Source organism: Macrotis lagotis, chromosome 1 (assembly GCF_037893015.1).
Source record: "Macrotis lagotis isolate mMagLag1 chromosome 1, bilby.v1.9.chrom.fasta, whole genome shotgun sequence".
NCBI classification, from domain to species: Eukaryota; Metazoa; Chordata; class Mammalia; order Peramelemorphia; family Peramelidae; genus Macrotis; species Macrotis lagotis.
The window spans coordinates 823,374,157-823,395,445 of NC_133658.1; positions in this window are offsets into that span (position 1 = coordinate 823,374,157).

The following is a 21,289-nucleotide window of genomic DNA, read 5'->3' on the forward strand; positions in this document are numbered from 1 at the left end:
AAACTTGGGTCTTCCTGACTCCAGGCTCAGTAATCTATCCACTGAGATATCTAGTCACCCCAGTTTTAGTATTGCTTGGGGAAATAGAATTAGTTTGTTGGGTTAGTTTGAATTTTATATAATATCAAAACATTTTTTTAAACTTCATAATGACATAATGATCAAGTTTGTTCCTCTTCAGGTTCTTTTCTCAGGGTACTTGGACTGTCTGCAAAGGTAAAATGTCTGGAGATACTTACTGGGAGCAGGGGAGAGGGGCAAGAAGTTGATGGGATATTCAGATTTTTTTTATTGCTATATATAACTTTTTGTTTTTACAAGGCAAATGGGGTTAAGTGGCTTGCCCAAGGCCACACAGCTAGGTAATTATTAAATGTCTGAGACCGGATTTGAACCCAGGTACTCCTGACTCCAGGGCCGGTGCTTTATCCACTACGCCACCTAGCCGCCCCTATATAACTTTCAATATTGCTTTCTTGGTCTTTAAGGTCTTTAATGTGGCTTTTCTCTTAGGAAGGCTAACCTGAGACATTATATGACTTGCCTAGGGTCACATAACTAATATGTGTCAGAGGGGCAACCTTCTTTATCACAAGCATTCCGAACTCATATTAATCTGATCAGCCACAGTCAGACACACTGTCACTTGCCTCTAACATAATGATGTCATTTTGACCTTCTTTGGTAATGAAGGAAAAGAACTAAATTGCTACCTCTCATCAACTATATTGACAGATATATTAGCTAAAACTTCAAATCTCCCTCAGAATTGTTGTTCAGTTTGTCCAACTTTTGTGACCCCCATTTAGGGTTTTCTTGGCAAAGATACTGCATTGGTTTGCCATTTTCTCCTCCAGCTCATTTTTACAGATGAAGCAATGAAGTCAACAGGGTAAAGTGACTTGTCCAGGATAACACAACTAGTAAGTTTCTAGGGCCAGATTTGAACTTAGAAAGAGGAATCTTCCTGCCTTCAGGTCTGCTGCTATTCTGGCTGCACTGAGCCACTTAGCTTCCCTAAAAAAAAAAAAAAATCTTAGGGTAGTGGGAGATTTTCCCCAGATGCCTACATTTTCATTATAGGACTCTACTGCCAAATTATTTTATTCTTGCTGAGACTTCAGGGCACCAGAGATGATCCTGCAATTGGGAGAAAGATACAAGAGAGTAGAACTGAAAGGCTGATAAAGTTAGTCAGCTGAGTGACCTCCATGATATCTCATTCAAAAAAAGCCTTGGTTTAATTTTGCAAAGTTGAAGAGAATATAGAAATACTGAAGTTCAGATCAGAGATGAAGTAATCTGCCTACCCATAAAATGCTAATTGTATGAAGCACAAAAATGGAATGCAGTTATACAGGTAAAACTTGTCATTTGTTCACTCACAGATATTCTCCCTTCACAGAGTGTCTTTGTATTTAGAAGCAAGCCAGGCTGGGGCCCCCAGTGGGTACTGAGAAAAGTGGAAGGTTTCCATAGTCTTTTAATCTATCATTGTTCTTTTTTTTAAACCAGAAAAATTGCTTGTGTTTCCAAGGTCGCTATTTAGTTACTTTACCTCCCTCTCCTGCCTTTTCCTAATTATATTGCCTTTTTTCTTTTTTTAAACCTGGGGAGGAGAGTGGGCAGCAGGGAAAGGTAGAAACAACTACAAATACCACTTTATTTTTCAAAAAAGTGGCTAAAAGAATGAAATAAAAGACTAAAATGATCTTTCTGGTTTCCTTTTCCTTTTTTGGGGGGAACCTCCTTGATTGTTCTTGGAGCAAACAGATCCCCCCAAAAGCAACTTTTTCCCCCCAGCATTTGGCTTCTTATGGAAAGACAAGTTCATCCACTTGCTTCCTCTAAGAGATCAAGGTTAGCCCTTTGGACCTCACATTTTGTCACATGGTCATCTTCATTTTAACACTGAGCAACATTAGACTTCTTGTTTTCACATTCATATGTGAACTTTGTCTCTTTAGCTAACTGTATACTCTTAAGCTGTCTTATTATTTCCCGTAACACCTGGTGTAATACTGAATTCACAAGAAGATTTCAGGGAAAATTTGATTAAATGGGCCCAATTTTGGAGCTCAGTCTTGCTCTGTCTCTACTGGCCATGTTTTTTTGTCTTTGAGGATCATTTCCAAAGATGGACAGTCCTGTTCACTTTTCATTATTGTTCTCATCTTATGTTGGATATTTAAATAGGGATTTCTCTGACTTTTGTCCAGGCTTCTTCCGATCTACAGAATACTCTCCCCTATCTCTGCTTTCTGAAATTTTATACAGCCTTCAAGATGTAGCTCAAATGCTACCTCTTCAATTAAGCCTTCTCAGACAAATCCAATTAGAAATATTCTCTCCCTCTTGAAACTTTCTCCAAAATTTATATATCTTTCTGTGCTAATCATATTCTATTCAGTATAAATGGTGGAATGTTTTATCCTATTTGGAATACAGAGCAAAGTTAAGTGTTGATTGATAGCATATAGACAGAATAATAAAGACCTGAATGTGGATCATCAAATGTGGAGGACTATCAAGGAGGGCCAGAGCAAAATCCACTATCTCTGAATAATTATCTGCTTATAACTAATTTTCCATACTAAATAGTCAGCCCCAAAGGGCAGGTGCTTTATCTTATTTATCTTTGTATCTCTTTCATTGCCTAGATTAATAAATGTTTGTTGAATTTAAATTTGAACATACCATAGGGTCTGGTCTAATTTTGACATAGCAAGAGATAATAAATATAATGTTAATAGAAAGCTGTGGATTATTTCCACTGGGAGTCTAGAGATCTACATTCTGTCACAAGTTTCATGACCTTAGTTTCTCTAGGGCTCAACTTCCTCATCCATAAAATGAGAATATGAATTGAATAAATTGAATTGGATAAACTCTACAATCCCTTTATAGCCATAGGGAAAAATGGAACTTGACTATTCTTGCTGCCCAGCCCTCACTCTACCACCAGCTATGAGAAAGGTAGCCCATCTTTTTTTTTTTAGGTTTTTTGCAAGGCAAATGGAGTTAAGTGGCTTGCCCAAGGCCATACAGCTAGGTAATTATTAAGTGTCTGAGACTGGATTTGAACCCAGGTACTCCTGACTCCAAGGCCAGTGCTCTACCCACTGTGCCACCTAGCCGCCCCTGCCCATCTTTCTTTAATCTCTTCTCCTCTTCCCATTGCCCCACTCCCTACAGGTGATCCAGATTTGAAAACATTATTGGCACACAGCTTCCTACATTTTTGAAGAAGAGGGTTTGCTTAGGAATACTAAAAGATAAACTTTTTAGAAAGCTGTATCTAATATGGATAGAAGCATTACTGTTTATTTTTCTTCTTAGGTATAATTCATTAAAATCCAGGTTTTATTACTTCAAGCTCTTGACTTACAAAACCACTTGTTCTTCCTGTCAAATGTCTCTCATTCAGCCCCTTTCCCATTTTGTTTTATTTCTCTTTCTCTGCACTCTCTCTCTGGAGCCCACCCATCATTAACTACACAATAATGAATGATATAGCTTTTTTGGAAGTATGGAGGTGTTACCACAGATAGGGACTTTTAAGATACCTAATTGGCTTTGATTAAATATCTTCAAGGTTTTTTCTGACTGTCTACCTCTTCTTAGCATCTGCATAGCTATTATATTTACTTCAGTAATATGCATTTTGACTTTAATATTAACATAATATCAATGCAACACAAGAGTGGTTGGGCTGTTTTTCATATAATATTTATATTATTTTTACCATTTACAAGTAAACTTGAGAGAGAACAGGGACAGTGACTGTCCAAATAAAAGGAAAAAAAAGACTAAAAGGTACTTTTGAAAGATGCAAAATCTCTTGGTGATGTTTAACCACAAGAATTAACAGCAAAAATGGTTAGAAAAAAATAGTCTCATTGTTGCTCAAGCACATACACACATGCACACATACCACACACATACACACACACACAACTACCACTACAACAACCCTCTTTGCCAACTTTGTTTTCAGTGCTTACATGATTCCCTTATCATTAAATCAGTTTATTATCCTATACACACTTAGTCAGACAGTGAGCCTCTTTGTGAAAATACATTCTAACTGGCTGTTTCTTGGACCACTACCAATCTTGATTTATCCTGGTTGATTAGTGGTTCATTTGCAGTTCCAGGCAATTTGATTTCTTCTGGGAATATCTATTGTCTTTGTCCCTGCAAACCTCATATGGAATAAGGAATCAGCCTAGAGAGCACTTAGGCAGAAAAGGGAAGGGATTGGTGGTTTTTATTCCTTTCCCTTTGCTATTAGTGTGTGTTTGTATTTGGGGTGTGTGTATGTGTATGTGTGTGTGTGTGTGTGTGTGTGTGTGTGTGTGTGTGTGTGTGTGTATTAAGCCATGGGCAGACCACATCCTTAGTAAATTTTTGGTATCTTACCAGACTTTGTTTTATAAGCTTTTCTTTCTCTGGTGTGGTCCTTTAAAGTAAATGGCAGTCTATCTTCAACAATTTAGCTGCTGTTTCTGGTCTTGATTGTATACTTTCTCTATAATGGAATTTATAGGCCTATTATATTCCAAGATCAGTAAGCCCCAAGAACTTCCCAAGGAATAACTTCTGATTATAGTGTATCATAAATGGCTAGTTTTCCTTTGGCCTTCAGAGGTAGTTCCCACTGTGCTACTTATTTTATCTCCCTGAAACACTCTTTATAGGAAATTTTTAAAAAGTGCTTTCACATAAAAACTTATCTTTGTTCCCTAGAGTTTCAGGGAATAGAGCAGTCTCATTCTTTTCCTTTTTAAAATTAACTAGAGGAAAATTAGATGAAAAATTATATAGAAATAATCTCATTAGATGTCCTCTGGCCTAAAAGATCATATAATTTAAAAAAAAAATGAGTGATTCAATGTAAAACTATCACTTCTGGAGGGGAAAAACTGCTAAATCATTCAAAATATGCCCTAGCAGCATTGGTATTATTGCCATCATCTTTGCTATCAAACCACTATAACATCTAAACCCTGTCAGGGAATTGAGATTTCATGTTCCCTTTTCCTAGTCTGTCTTTTAGTTGGCAGCTTTTATAAGTCTAAAAGGTAGAGCTGGACCTAGAACAAGATAACTGGGGCTAGCCCTTTATCAAGGGCACTGGAATTTAAAAGGTAAGGACAGACTTGAAGAAAACAATTAAACTTAACACAGAGTAGAGTGAATCTTTGGGGGCCATTTCTGCAGTTCCCATTTGTTTCTGCTCCAAAGAGCAGATGATGACTTCTCTTTTCCTCATGGTTATATGGGCAACTCCAAGGGACAGAACTTTCTAGGATCATTGCTCCCCAGTGGTAGATTCTCCTTCGACAACCAAACAATAGTTCCAATTTCTTTTATTTAGGAAAGGGATTTATTGAGCAAGTATAGAAAGAACAGTTGGCACAAAACATTCTCCCAAAATAGGATGACACTCTCCCCCTACACATACAAGATTCCTAAGGATGACGGAACTAGACTTATGTGGAAAACACATGGCTCAACACCTGAACCTGGAAGTCTTTTTTTTTCTTTTTCCCCTTTGTGGAGTCCCTATGAAGTTCACTGAAGGGTGTGGTATTAGGGATGAATGAATCACTCCACTTACTGGCTCTTTGGAGACCACAGCATTTCTTGCCTATTGCTGTGACAAACCCTTTCACCTCAGTTTCTGTTCTGAGCTGAATTAATCCACTCCACTGATTATGGGATTCTCTTAGCCATTATTCTCAAGTGCTTGGAAAGGAGAAAATGCTAGTTATTACACTGTAATCTCTCCAGACCTTGCTTATCTGGGACATGCCCATCTTAAGATTTATGCAAGCAAACACAAATTCACAAACCATAAATGTGCAACAGTGGAAATAGAGGAAAATAGTTCTATTGCCCCTGTATCATTCAAATTTCAGAAGTGGTCCTTTTTTCATAGCCACAAAAGAAAAGAAGACAAGATGGCAGTGTGCACTGAGTTCTGGCTCATCAACCCTACACAACCTACAAAACAAAAGAAGACTTTTCCCCAGCCTCTAAGTCATGAGGTCAATGGGTCTATTTATGACTGGAAATGAAGGGGGGCACATATTATAATGCTAAATTGGGAGACGAGTCAGTTTCCCCATGGTTTTCTCTTCTGTGCGTGCTATGGTGGTTGTTCCAAGGGTCAGATCTCATAAAGTCAGTAAATAACCTTTAGTTTTAAAAACATTTATCCTTCTTTACAGCTGCTGCCAGACCAAGAGGGACCCTAAATTAGAAGCACTCAACCACCTTCTATTACCTTTGACTTTGGCATGAAGCCAAAAGACCAAGAAGTTGCTAGTTTTCCTTTGATATTTGATATTTTTAACTGCTTATAAGCAATACAATTTTTGTTGTGGGCTTGGGCTTTTTTTTAAGGAGCTATGTCTAAACTAGCAAGATGTTCCCATTTATCTGGAGCTCAGAGGCAGTGGATGAAATAGACTTCTTTTTCCAGTCCTAATATTCTATGCATGACTGTCTGGAATTTGGAACACAGCATAAACTCTGTTGTTAATGATACCTTACTGTTGAGGGCTTGAAGTTCTAACTGAAATCCCTTGATTTTGTGACCCAAATGCTTTCATCTTTCAGATCCAATCAAACAAGAAGCATTTACAAAATTCTCACAGCTGTCAAGTTATAGACTGGTTGCTGAAGATATAAATTAAATGAATAAGACAATCCCTACTTTCAAGAAGCTTACAATATAATAAAATCCTCCAGCTTCAAACTGGTCCCTCCTCCATTATTACCACAAAATTTTCTTGCATATATATATATATCTTATATTTACTCATTTTTAATATATAGTTAAGTGTAGGCAAGCTCTGTGAGAGCAGGGACAACTTCAATTTTTTTTATCTCTGGTATTCAAAGCACTGTCTGGTATACAGCAGGTGCTTAAAAAGTACCTGCTGATCAATGATTGATTACATAATGAGGAAATGAATAAAATATAGATATTGAGAGGTGGTGAAATTCACTAGCTCCCATGTTTTTCGTTAAAAAGCTCTGTAAAAATGTATTCTTTCAAACTAGGTCAAAGGAAGTTATTTAGAAACAGAGTATATTAAAATATTTCTAAGACATAATGGCTATTGCTATCAGAACTGCTTACAAAAGAACCTGACTTATAAGCAACAATTTCTAAATTGGGGTTTTGGGACATTTACCCCCTTCTCTCATCAAAGTGGCACAGCCTTATAACTTACTGAAACCCCAAGTTTCAAGAGTTTCTTTCTAGATTATGTTAGGCAATTGTTTTTGATCTAGTTGTAGGAAAAGATTAAAGAATTTTAAAAATGAACAGAAGGATGCTTAGAAAAAAGTGCTTAGAAAAAATAATAATGTTTGTTGTTGTTCATCCTTCTTTCTCAAAAAAGGATCAATAAAACTGACATCATGAGGGTGATGTCTTGGTATGTGAATTGGATTTAAATGAGGTACAGCTGTAAAAAGTCATGAGCCTCACTCTCTCCTCCAGAGTCATTGGAATCCAGTGACAAGACAAAAGTGGCATTCCAGTGGCAAGACTGGTGATAGCCCAGGTAGCAGTGGGTGACCTTGACCTTTTAAAGCTAAGATTTTCCTAGATGTCAGTTTTGTCTGAGGCAACAACCATTCAGTGATTAAAGTTTAAATAAGAACTGAGAAGGCCTAGTCTACCTTCACAAAAGAATGGAGCCACCATAGTGCTGGACTTTTCCAAGAGCTGGAAAGTGAACAGTTCTCTGAATCATAACATTTAAAAGACTCATTTACTCTAGCTTAAGCAGTTGAGAATCCTTTGAATTACGAATAAGGCTAAAGAGGAGATACAACTTCCTTCAGTGACTCAGCCTGACATCTACCAACCCCAACTAAATGGAAATACTTCTTTATTTTAACTTCCATTCTCCTGGCTTTAGTAGCAGTCCATTTCCTTAGGGCCTATTTTTACTGAAGAAAAGGAACAATAGTGTAAGCTATCTTTAAAATATGAGTGAAGGTAAAGAGAGGAGAATAAGTCAGACATGTTCATGGTCAAAAGACTTCAATAGGAATTGAAGATTGTGAAGGAGAGGGAACTATACACAAGAGATAAAGTTATATAGATGTCCTTTAGGTATTTTAAAATCAACAAGTCTATCAAAACTCAGTATCTTCTCCCTCCCAAATCCTACCAGTTTCCCAACTTCTCTATTACTGTTGAAGGCTCTACTTTTCTTCTAGTCACCAAAGTTTACCTCAGAGTAATCCTAAACACTTTTCTCATATCCATAACTACTCATATCCCATTAGGTAGCAAGTCTTGTCAATTCTACATTCATAGTATTTCTCATGTCTATCCTCATCTCTTCTCCTGGACCACACCCACCTGACTTCAAATCCTAGTCACTAATCCCCTGGACTAACCCCCCCCAAAAAACCTTCTTCCCTTAAATCCATCTTCCACATCGATAAATATCAAATTGGCATTTCTAAAATACTGACCTACTCAAAAAGTTCTTAAAATTTCTAAATTGCAGCAATGATAAAATACAAATTCCTCTAATTAGTACTGAAAGATCTTCAAAACTGTATTCAGCCAATCATTATAGGGTTTTTTTGTATATTATTCCTTTCTATGTCCTTCATTCAGGACATTTCATTTCTTGTTTCTGCCTTTGCTTCCTACAAAAAAACACTCTTTGCCCACTGCCATCTCTAGATTCCTTCAAGGCTCTGCTCAAGTTCGAATCTGGCCTCAGACACTTGCCACTTCCTAGCTGTGTGACCTTGGGCAAGTCACTTAAGCTTGATTGCCTTGTATCCAGGGCACTCTCCAGTCTCCCTGATTTATATCTGACCACTGGATTCAGATGACTTTGGAGGAAAGTGAGGTTGATCACTTAGCCAAGCATCCCCCTCACTCAAATTCATGTGTTTGTCATAGCATCACCCCCTTGAAGTCATGATCTTCAAAAACGAAGGACTAACATTCTAGAGTAGATGATGTATCCAACCCATGACCTCTCAAATCTCATACAACCCTCAAAGTCCAATCACGTGACATTAGTACATTTTATTATTATACTAATTGTAATATGGGTTACATTATAGTCATTAATAAGTGCTACATTCTACATGTGAATCTTGACAAGTTTTTGTTGGGTGATGAGGCCCAGAAGAGCTAAAAGGTTCCTCTAGAATCTAGAGGAATTTTATTGTGGTCCCTCCAGTTAATTGATGGTGTCCTCCTCCTATCCCTTCAATTAACTGCATTCACTTATCTGTGACCATGTGGATTTTCCTCAATTGAAGGGAAGTTCCTGTTTTATCTTTTGTCTTTGTATTCTACTCTAGTATTTAGGACAGTGTTTGGCACTTTTAATAAACATTTATTTAAATGAATGAATGAACAGTTACAGTGAGGTCAGATTATAAAGAGCTTTGAATTAGAAGAGTTTAGATCTAAAGGCTGTGGACAGTATTTGAGCATGGAGGAAAGATCAATCAATCAACAAGTATATATGAAGGCTCTATTCTAGAAATTAGGGTTATAAATCCAAGGAATGAAGTAATCTCTACTTGCAGTGAGCATACAGTGTAGTGGTGCAGACCAATAGTGTCAAACTCAAATAGAAATGAACTTCTTCATAAAAACTACAAATTAGTATTATCTTTGTATTTTTTATTTACTCTGTTAAATTTTTTTCAATTGAAGTCTAATTTTTTTCAGGGAAATTCTACCACTTTCATCCCAGAGTTTGTTACTTCTGGTGTAGATGACATATATTCTGCACATATATTATGCAGCAAAGCAACAAAAAAAGGTAAAAACAAGATAATTTGGGAGACAGAGTATTAGTGGTTAAAGTGATAGAACAAGAAAGTCTCCATGCAGAATAAGCACATAGGATTTTTCTTTCTTTTTTCTTTTTTTCTTTCTTTTTTTTTTTAATTTTTTTGTTTAGGTTTTTGCAAGGCAAACAGGGTTAAGTGGCTTGCCCAAGGCCACACAGCTAGGTAATTATTAAGTGTCTGAGACCGGATTTGAACCCAGGTACTCCTGACTCCAAGGCTGGTGCTCTATCCACTGCACCACCAAGACATCACAGATTTTTCTTAAAGGAAGAGAGGAACACTATGAGATAGAGGAAAGGAGGGAGTTCATAGCAGACATGTGAAACAGTGCAATGACAGAGAGACTAGAGATGGAGTGCTGTGTGTGTGAGGAACAGTCAATCAATCCATTGGCATATATTTATTAAGCATCTATAACATGCTAGTCATTGTGCTAAATTCTGAGGATACCACAAAAATAACAAAATCAAACAAAAAATCCAAAACAAAAATAGCGCCCCCCCCCTTTTAAGGTATCATTCCAATGGGGGAAACAACATGCAAACAACTATACAAGATAGATACAGAGTAGCTGGAAGGTAATTTCAGAAGAAAGGCATTAGGAGTGTACAGGGATAAGGGTTAATCATAAAACAAAAACTGAGGGATGATCAATAGACAACTGTATGCTTCACTGGTGTCCATACACTGTCAAAAGGTCTAGAAAAAGAACCTTGTTGGGGGGAAAGTTATTAGGAAATTATAGTGATGTTAAAAAAAAAAAGAAAGGACCATCAATAACACTACAGAAATGAAAGCCCTTGGAATGGAGGGATCCCCCTTGGGAATATGTATGTGTGTGTGTATATACATATATATATACACACACACACACACACACACACACACACACACACACACACACACAAGAATCACAATAGGATGAAGTGTGGGGATCTTAACAATGTTCACCACTGAGGAAGTACCCATACCTATGAGATGTGAGATCTATGGAAGTATCTAAGTCTGTTAGTAATATACTGTATGAAATGGAGAGGAAGAATCTAAATTTAGCAGCCTTCAAATAGTTGAAATCAAGAGAATGGATTAGTTTTAGAAATGAGAGACTAATGACTGAAAAACAGAAAACCAAGGACAGAACCTAAAAGAACAAAACAGGGGTGGGTCAAGGAGAGAGGAGAGTAAGAATGAAAATTTCCTGCATCATGGAAATTTTCCATCTTGTGTTTGGGTAGGGTTTCATTTTTGGTATTATGGAAGCATATCCAAATCCACTCTTTTCATTCTTCTGAAAATATTAAGAAATAAATATTTCTCTATTCTAAAGTCCTTCCTAAACTTTTCTTTTTAGGATAATGTAAAAAGGTTGAAAATAAAAGCTAAGGTCCCAGGAATGTGGATTAATTTTCTAAGTTTAATACAAAAAATATTGTGTAGTTAAAATCGTATTTTTCTTTATAAAAGGAATATAGGGAGGAGGTCTTTTCATTCCCTAAGGGGAGTGTTCAAGGGAAAAACTGAGTAGTTATAGCAGATTAACTAAAATTGTATTTCAATACATTGTGGTCTTTTCTTTGTTCAGATTCCTACAAATGACTGGCACTGCTTCAAGGAACAAAGGAGGACTCTGTCAGTTTGAATATTTATCTAGGTAAACTAGAAATACTTGAATTTTAAATGGCATTAAGGTAATAAATTTGTTTTTTAGAAGATGTGCCTAAAACATAGCAAACAGTATTAATATTTTTCTTCAAGTATGATTCCCATACTTCCTGTTGAAACTAATTTTTTATGTCCACTTTTCCAACCTTTATGTCCATTCTGATGGCTGAAAATAACTTCCACGATGCTGAAAACATTCATCAGAGTTTATAGCACCAATTTCCTTAGGTTAATGGTAAGGAGTTTGAAGATAAAATAGATAAAATTACACTCTATGGCTTATTTTTGCTTTCTTTCAACTTGAAAGCAGTACCTGAAAAATAAAGACAGTAAGAGTTACAATAAAAGGAACTGTCTCCTAGAATCCCAAGAGAAAAGCAAGGCAAAAGGAAATGATATTATTAGTTTAAGAGATACTGCTACTGCCAATCACCATGGAAATAGAACTTAGGAAAGATACAAGTTCAGCCTAAAGTAGGCAGGTTGACCCTAGTTAGAAATATGAAGCTAGGGAAGAAACAATGACCAAAACTTCAAGGTAAATATATAATGCACAAATGTAATGTAAGAGTCTCAATTTAACATAGGCCTAGAAAAGCCTCCTCACCAACTGTAATAATTTATTTTTGGAGGATAGTGGCCCCAGGTCCTTAATTCATCCAATTTTACACAGCTAGACTTTATGATGTAGTCCAGTCTCCGTTTTTTTTTTCAGGTTTTTGCAAGGCAATGGAGTTTAGTGGCTTGCCCAAGGCCACACAGTTAGGTAATAATTAAGTGTCTGAGGCTGGATTTCAACTAAGGTACGCCTGACTCCAGGGCCGGTATTCTATCCACTGCCACCTAGTCTCCTCAGTCTCCATTGTTTAAAATAATTTTTTATTGTTATATGAAAAGACAATTTTTAACATTAATTTTAACATTTTTTTTTGGTTTTTGCAAGGCAATGGGGTAAAGTGACTTGCCCAAGGTCACATAGCTAAGTAAGTATTAAGTGTCTGAGGCTGGATTTGAACTTGGGTTCTCCTGACTCCAGGGCCAGTGCTCTAGCCACTATACCACCTAGCTGCCCTTAACATTCATTTAAAAATTTTTAGAATTCCAAATTTTCTTCCTCTCTCATCTCCCCCTTCAAGCAATTTAATATAGGTTTTATATATATAATATATATATATTATATATATATTCAAGTATGAAATCACTTATTACCATATTAGTTCACATTGTGAAAGAAGACACAGCTCCAAAAGAAAACACACACACACACAAAATACAGAAAGTGAAAAGTAGTGTGCTTTGATCTGCATTCAGACTCCATTAGTTTTTTCTTTGGAGTCCTTTGGAATCATTTAGATTATTGGGAATAGCTAAGTCATTCACAGTTGGTCATCTAGCCACCCCCTTGGTCTTCATTTTTTAATTGAGGAGAAAGCCATGACCTGAAGAAGTTCAGTGATTTGTCCAAGGTCATATAGTGAATTGAAAACAGAGCTGAGACCTAGGTTTCTTTAGTTGCCAGTCCAATGTTTACTTTGTTTGCCTAGAGTTTCCAATTTTCTCTTAATTGAATTACTGTGTAGAGGTTTCATAAAGATAGACGGAAGAATCATTTTTATCACAGGATGCCAATTTTGTATCCTTTTTGTGCCATTTTTATTATATAACCATGTTGTCATGTGAACTTCTAAAAAATTATATTCTAAAGTATTCCTATTATTAGTTTTATGTTTTATGGCACCTTTCAATTTAAAATGTAGAGGAAAAGCATAAATATTTGTCTCATTTAGTTTCATAACATTTCTCTGAAGAATAACCCACTACTACTGTAATAGCCTTCTAACCATTTCAGCCTAGTACAGTGAGAACCTGGAAGACCTTTTAGACTTTTTTTTTTAGATGCTGTTCTTTGGCTCTCAATCTACCTAGAATACAGTTGCAAGATTAATATTTTTAAAAGCTTTACTTCGATCATGTCTACTGATTAGAAACTTACAGAAGCTGCTCATTCCCTACAGGATAAAATCCAAATTTTTCATGATGTTCAAGACTGTATTATAATACTATAACAGCTACCCTCCCTTATTTTCCTACTGCTTCCTGAGAAACCGAGATATTTCAGTTAAGCTTGTCTTTTCTCTATCTGTTAGCATGTTAGGATCATTCCAGTCCCTATTCATTTACTTCTCCTACAAGGAGGGAATGTCATCCTCATTCTTTTCTGCCTATCCAAATTCCATCCATTCTTCAAGACTAAGCTAGAATTCGAAACCCTCTTCTCCAAACAGCAGCATTTTGATACAGGACAAAGAATACTAATTCTGCAGAGCTGCCCCTGAGGTTTATTGTCCTTACATAAAACTGAAGTTGGATTAAATCCCTTTAGTGACTATGAATCCAAGGTTTCTTCTGCCCTAAAATTCTAGAACAATTATCCTCTCTGATCATGCACTGCTTTACAATATCTTTTATTGAATTATAATTTAAACTCTTCAGATGTGGTAGCTCCCCAACTAAGATCACAAATTCTTTGAAGGAATTCCTTCATGGTATCTAACATAATTTTATTAGTTGACACTGAGAAATACTAGAGGCAACTAGGTGCCCCAGTGGCTAGAGCACTATATATGGTATAAGAAAAGCCTGAGTTCAAATACAAACTCAAACATTTAGGAGGTTGTAAGGCTATGGGAAAGTCACTTAACCATTGTCTTGCCTTAGTTTAAAATGGAGATCATACTAGCACCTATTTCCTTGGATTGTTGTAAGGATTAAATGAACTAATATGTGAAAAAAAGCTTTTCAACCTTATGGACAATATAAATACTACCTATTATTGAATAGATGGCTCTCCATTGCAGGTGGTGACAATGAAACATTCTTTAGAGGTCAGATAAGACAACCCCTATCTAATACAGAAATCCCCTCCATAAAAATGGTCATCTAACTTCTGCTTTAACACTTTCAGTGGTAAGAAAACCACTGCCTAACCAAAAAATCTCATCAGGTTTTTTGGCTTGAATTATTGGGAAGTTTTTCCTAATGTTTTTATGAGCTGTTAACAGTATAAATTATTTTCCTGGTTTTGCTTATTTCATTCTTGATAAGTTCATAAATGGCTTCAATTGTTCATTTTTATACTTCCTATGCTACAGTGTAAATTATTTTAGTTTTGTTTGCTTCTGTCTCTATCAATTCAATCTTTCCTAGTCTCTTTGATAATTCATTTCCTCATTTCTTACAGCTTACTCTTTTTTGTTTTTTAGGGGGTTTTTTGCAAGGCAAATGGGGTTAAGTGGCTTGCCCAAGGCCACAAGGCTAGGTAATTATTAAGTGTCTGAGGTCAGATTTGAACTCAGGTACTCCTGACTCCAGGGCTGGTACTCTATCCACTGCACCACCTAGCCTCCCCCCCTACAGCTTGCTCTTAACATTTATATTCTTCAATTTGTTCAGTAATCTCAGAGGGAAGATATTATCATTATGGGGGGCTGGGAAAAGTCTTTTTTTTTTAAAGAATATGGTATTTTAGTTGAAATTTAAGGAAAATCAGGGAAGCCAGAAAAGGAAGGAGAAAATTCCAGGCCTAAGGAAAAGTAAATGAAAAATGTACAGGAGTTAGGAGATGAAATATCTTGTTTGAGGCACATGAAGAGGCCAATGCAACTACATCTAAGAGTATGTGGAGGGGAGTAAAATACAAAAAGATTGGAATGATAGGAAGGGGTCAGGTTGTGAAGGACTTTAAAAGTTCAACAGCAGATTTTATATTTGACCCTAGAGGAAACAGGGAGTCTCTGGAGTTTGTATACAAATAGAAAAGAAAAGAGAATCTAAAATAGAAGGAATCTAAAAAAATACCAAAAACTAATTTTCTGTATATTTGCATATAGAACCAGAAAAACTGTAAGTTTATAAACTTGAGAGGCAATATTCATTTGAATGTTGAACTTGAAATGAGGAAAACCAAAATGGGAATTTTGCCAAACATATTTAATAAATATTCTTAAAGACAAGTCACTTAATCTCTTCTGAACCTTGGTTTCCTTCCCTGTAAAAGGAGATTAAAGATAGCTTTGGAACCTACCTTACAAGGTTGCTGTAAAGACTAAATAAGAAGTGCTTTGCATTGGGAAACAATTTTTCAACTAGCATTTCTGACAAAGGACTCATTTCTAAAATATATAGAGAACTGAGTCAAATTTATAAATCAAACCATTCCCCAATTAACTAATGATCAAAGGATATGCAGAGGCAATTTACAGATGAGGAAATCAAAGCGATCCATAGTCCTATGAAAAATTGCTCTAAATCATTACTGACTAAAGAAATGCCAATTAAAGCATCTCTGAGGTACCACCTCACACCTCTCATGAAAAAGGGTAAAAACATCACTTGTACAAAAATATTCATAGCAGACCTGTTTGTGGTGGCAAGCAATTGGAAAGTGAATGAATGTTCATCAATTGGGGAATGGCTAAACAAATTGTGGTATATTTTTGTTATGGAACACTATTGTTCTGTTAGAAACCAGGAGGGATGGGAATTCAGAGACTCCTGGAAGGATTTGCATGAACTGATGCTGAGTGAGATGAGCAGAACCAAAAAAAGCATTGTACATCCTAACAGCAACATGGGGTTGATGATCAATCAACCTTGATGGACTTGCTTATTCCATCAGTGCAACAATTTTAGGGACAATTTTAGAGTATCTGTGATAGAGAATACTATCTGTATCCAAAGAAAGAACTGTGGAATTTAAACAAAGACCAAAGACTATTACCTTTAGTTTTTTTTTGTTTTGTTTATTTTTTAGGTTTTTGCAAGGCAAATGGGATTAAGTGGCTTGCCCAAGGCCACACAGCTAGGTAATTATTAAGTATCTGAGGTCAGATTTGAATCCAGATACTACTGACTCCAGGGCCAATGCTTTATCCACTGCGCCACCTAGCCACCCCTACCTTTAGTTTTTATCAAAAAGTATCTCATTATGTAATTTTGCTATCTCTTATATTTTATTTTTTCCTTAAGAATATGATTTTTCTTTCAACACATTCAATTTTGATCAATGTATAGCATGGAAGTAATGTAAAGACCATCAGCCTGCCTTCTGTGGGGGGAGGGAACAAGATTGGGGGAAAAAATTGTAAAATTCAAAAATAAATTTTTTTAAAAAGAAGTACTTTGCAAAAATAATGTTCTTTATAAATATCAACCATTATTTTAAAAAATATTTGGTGTAATTTGGATCAATGTATAACATGGAAACAAAGACTGACAAATTGCCTTCTGTAGGGGGTGGGGGGATGGAAGTAAGATTAGGGGGAAAATTGTAAAACTCAAAATAAATAACAAATATAAATATAAAAATAGCATATGATGTGCCACATGTAATTACACATAATAAATTAATAAAATTTAAAAAAATATTTGGTGGGTAACAGCAACATGGAGTTGATGATCAACCTTAAGGGACTTGCTCATTCCATCAATGCAGTAATCAAGGACAATTTTAGAGTATCTGTGATGGAGAATATCATCTGTATCCAAAGAAAGAACTGTGGAGTTTAAACAAAGACCAAAGACTGTTATCTTCAATTAAAAAAAAAAGTTGTCTTACAAATTGCTTTCTGTATGGGGGGGGAGGGAAGTAAGATTGGGGGAAAAATTGTAAAACTCAAAATAAATAAAATCTTTAATTGGAAAAAAGTTGTCTTATATATTATGTAATTTTGCTATCTCTTATATTTTATTTTTTACTTAAGGATATATTTTTCTCTCAACACATTCGATTTTGATCATGGAATAGCATGGTTTAGCATGGAAACTGTAAAGATTATCAGACTGCCTTCTGTTGGAGGGGATGGGGGAGGGAAGCAAGGTTGGGTGAAAAATTGTAAAATCCACAACATTACCAAAAAAATGATAGGTATGGGTAGCTAGGTGGTACAGTGCCCTGGAGTCAGAGTACCTGAGTTCAATGCAGCCTCAGTCACTTAATAATTACCTAGCTGAGTGGCCTTGGGCAAGCCACTTAACCCCTTTGCCTTGCAAAAAAAAAAAAAAAACGCCTAAATTTTTTTTTTTTTAATTATAGGTAGAGGGACAGCTAGGTGGTACAGTGGATAGATCACCGGCTCTGGAGACAGGGGTACCTGAGTTCAAATCAGGCCTCAGACACTTAATAGTGTCCACGCCTAGCTGTGTGGCCTTGGGCAAGCCACTTAACCCCATTTGCCTTGCAAAAACCTAAAAAAAAAAAAAAAAAGATAGGTAGAAACTGCTACTGTATATAATTGGAAAACAAATAAAATATTTATATTAAAAATATTTGGTGGGAATTTATGAGCTACAATGAATGGATAATGAATTTGGAGTACCAGACTTCAACACCAATTAAATTTCTTTTTTTTAAAACATTTTTTCAACTAACAAAGATCTATATTCTTCTCCTCCCACATCTCCTCCACTGGAAAATAAAAAGAAAGAAAAGAAAAACAAAACCCTTGTAACAAATACGCATGGTCAGGAAAAATAACTCCCTGAATTTGCATTTTTCAAAAAAATGTCTCACTTTGTACCCTTTCTGATGCAGCTAAATTTCAAAAAGTTTAGAATAAAATAATTGAAAAAATTATGGTGGTCAACAAGTTAGATATAATGATAAACACAATTTAAAACTTGGGAGGAAGGCAGACAATGAGAAAGTGACTTCAAAATAGGAAAGAATATTCAAGATTATTGAGAAGGTAAATAATAGGAATTGTTGGTTGAAGGGAAGGAGAGACTTAAATTGGAGAATTATTCTTAGTTGAAAAGGAATATATCTACTTTTAGCTGTATAGAGCTGAGACAAAGCCATAAGATTACTTGCTAAAGCTAAAAATATTAAGGTCAAGGAGGGGAGTTGTCAACAAAATGTTTCAAAACACATAGTGATGTTATTCAACCATGGACTTTACATTTGCAGAGAGTTTTCAAATCACTTCAAAATCACTCTCTGAAGACAAGAATCACTTTTAAAGCAAGTCTATGAAGGAAGGGAAGCAGAGAAGTAAAAAAGGCTCCATTCCTCCCTGCCAAATCATGCCTCAAATTACAGACACAGATCTGAGATTTTTCTTTGGTTTAGCTCCCAGAGACTATCTTATCCTTCTCAGTTAAGGACAAATATAATGAGGAATCAAGATGAAATATATCCATTTAAAAATTGATTTTATTGTTGTCTGAGAATAAATTAGAGTACAAAGATCTCCCAAAGCACACTGAATTGTTCTTTAACATTTCCAGTCTATACAGTAACCTATTATTGGAGGTTCCCGCCCCCCACCTTTCTTTAGCTGTTCCTGTTCTGTTTTCTTTTCCAACCCTCACACAGCTTTCAGAGACAATGGCCATGCTTCTATAAAACAAGCCAGCTCATTTTTAACTGTGATCTAGTTTCAGCATCTTTCTACAATATACCTGGGACATAAAATGAACAAACCAAACCAGAATAGAGTTCCCAGACAGTTTGCCAACCAGTTTTAAACACATCATCTTTTTAAATTTTTTAATTTAATTTTTTTTATGCTAACAAAAATCTATTTTCTCTACTTCCCACTTCTCTTCTTGGTGAGAAAGGAAAGAAGAAAGAACAAATATTCAATATCAACCAAAACACATTCCTACCTTGGCCATGTCCCCTAAAATACCTCAATCTTCACCCTGAGCCCATAACTTCTCTATCAGGAGGTCAAATTATCTTCAAACCAGCATGGAAACTTAGTCATTTATTCATAGGAGTAATTTCAGGCAAAGTACTTTTACTTCCTCTTTAATATTCTCATATGGGAGAGGTGCATAATAACATTTTCAGTACCTACCTTACAGGTGTGTTCATAGAAAAATGCTTTTTTAAAACTTAAAGGACCATATAATGTAGGTTATTATTATTCCTGAAACTTAATAAGTAAAGTTCAAGGTTCCATTCCTGGGGCTGACACAAACTTATCTGGTTTACTTTTACCTCAGTTTATTCAGCTGTGAAATGTGACAAGCTTCGTTCCAGTCCTTAACACAATGCCTGGCACTTTTTAAATGCTAATCAATAAAATTTAATTAAGTTTTGTTTCCCTAATTCTTCTAGAGTGTACAAAATACATTGTAGTTTCCTGGCACTTCTTAAGATTTAATTAACCTTTCTTTCTTTCTTTCTTTCTTTCTTTCTTTCTTTCTTTCTTTCTTTCTTTCTTTCTTTTCTTTCTTTCTAGGGCAATGGGGTTAAGTGACTTGCCCAAGGCCACATAGCTAGCATGTGTCAAGTATGAGAGGCCATATTTGAACTCAAGTCCTCCTAACTCCAGGGCCAGTGCTCTCCTCTCCATTGCTCCTAGCTGCCTCCTTAGTTAACATTTTTTTTTAGTAATTTAACATATCAAATAATTATTTTTTTATTTTATTTATTTAAGGCAATGGGGTTAAGTGACTTGCCAAGATTATACAGCTAAGCAATTATTAAGTGTCTGAGGCTGGATTTGAACTCAGGTCCTCCTGACTGGGGCCAGTACTTTATCTAACTGCCCTTTAGTTAACATTTTTTTAATTGAGTTGAATTCTATAATCATCCATGTCTTCCTTGCAAGACTTCTCAGACTTTGGAAACAGTAGCTCCCCCCACCAAAAAAAAAACCTATCCCAGTTTTAGTATTTTAAGTTAAAGGTTCAGATTCATGTATTGAGTAAGAGAATGGACAGTGTGACCTCTGAGGTTCCTTTCTAATTTGTAGTACTTTGATTTTATGGGACAGTAGGTGGCACAGTGAATAGAGCACTGGCCCCAGAGTCAGGAAGACCTGAATTCAAATCCAGTCTCAGACACTTGACTCTTACCAAGTGACCTTGGGCAAGTCACTTAACCTTGATTGCCTCAGATCCAGGGCCCATCTCCAGTTGATCTGATTCAAATCTAGTCACTGTACCCAGATGGCTCCAGAGAAGAAAGTGAGGCTGGTGACTTAGCATAGTAACCCCTCACTCAAACCTGGCTTGTCAAAGCATCACCTCTTTGATGTTGTGATCTTCTTCAAAAATGAAGGACAAACATCATTCATCACTTTGATTTTATGATTCATCTGAGGTTAGAGACAACCGGTAACCAGATATAGAATTAAAATGGAGGTAGAAAACTGAATTCAGAACTAGAGCTGGAAGGAAACATAAAATTAATCTATTCCACCTTTCTTATCTTAGTAATGTGAAAAACTAAGACTCAGGGAGACAGCGGTCTATGGATAGAGTTCTGGATTTGGAAACATAAGACCTGCATTTGAATTCTAGTTCAATTACTAACAACTGTATTACTCTAAACCTCTTTCTGGCTTAGTTTTCTCATCTGGAAAGTAGGAAATGCTTATAGTTTCTCTAGTTCTGTAGTTATTTGCTTTAAGGTTACATACTGAGAATGGCCTAGTGAGCCTAGGATTGCCAACTCCAAATTTGATAACTATTTGCTTTTACCATGCTGAAATCTGAATTCCATAATGGAATTCACCCCTAGGTCTGTGTGGCTCTGGGAAATAAATCTAACTCCACAATAGCTCCAACCTGATAGACCAGTTCAAATCTAGAGCTATCCTTAGGGATGTTCTGGTCTACTCTTTGATACAACTAAGATGCTTTTATGGGTAGGACATTTGGAGCCACCTTAAACCCACCCTAAAATAGACCCATCAAAATTCAAAGGACAACAGACTCAACTCGGAGTCCTCCACCTTAAGAATGGCCTAAA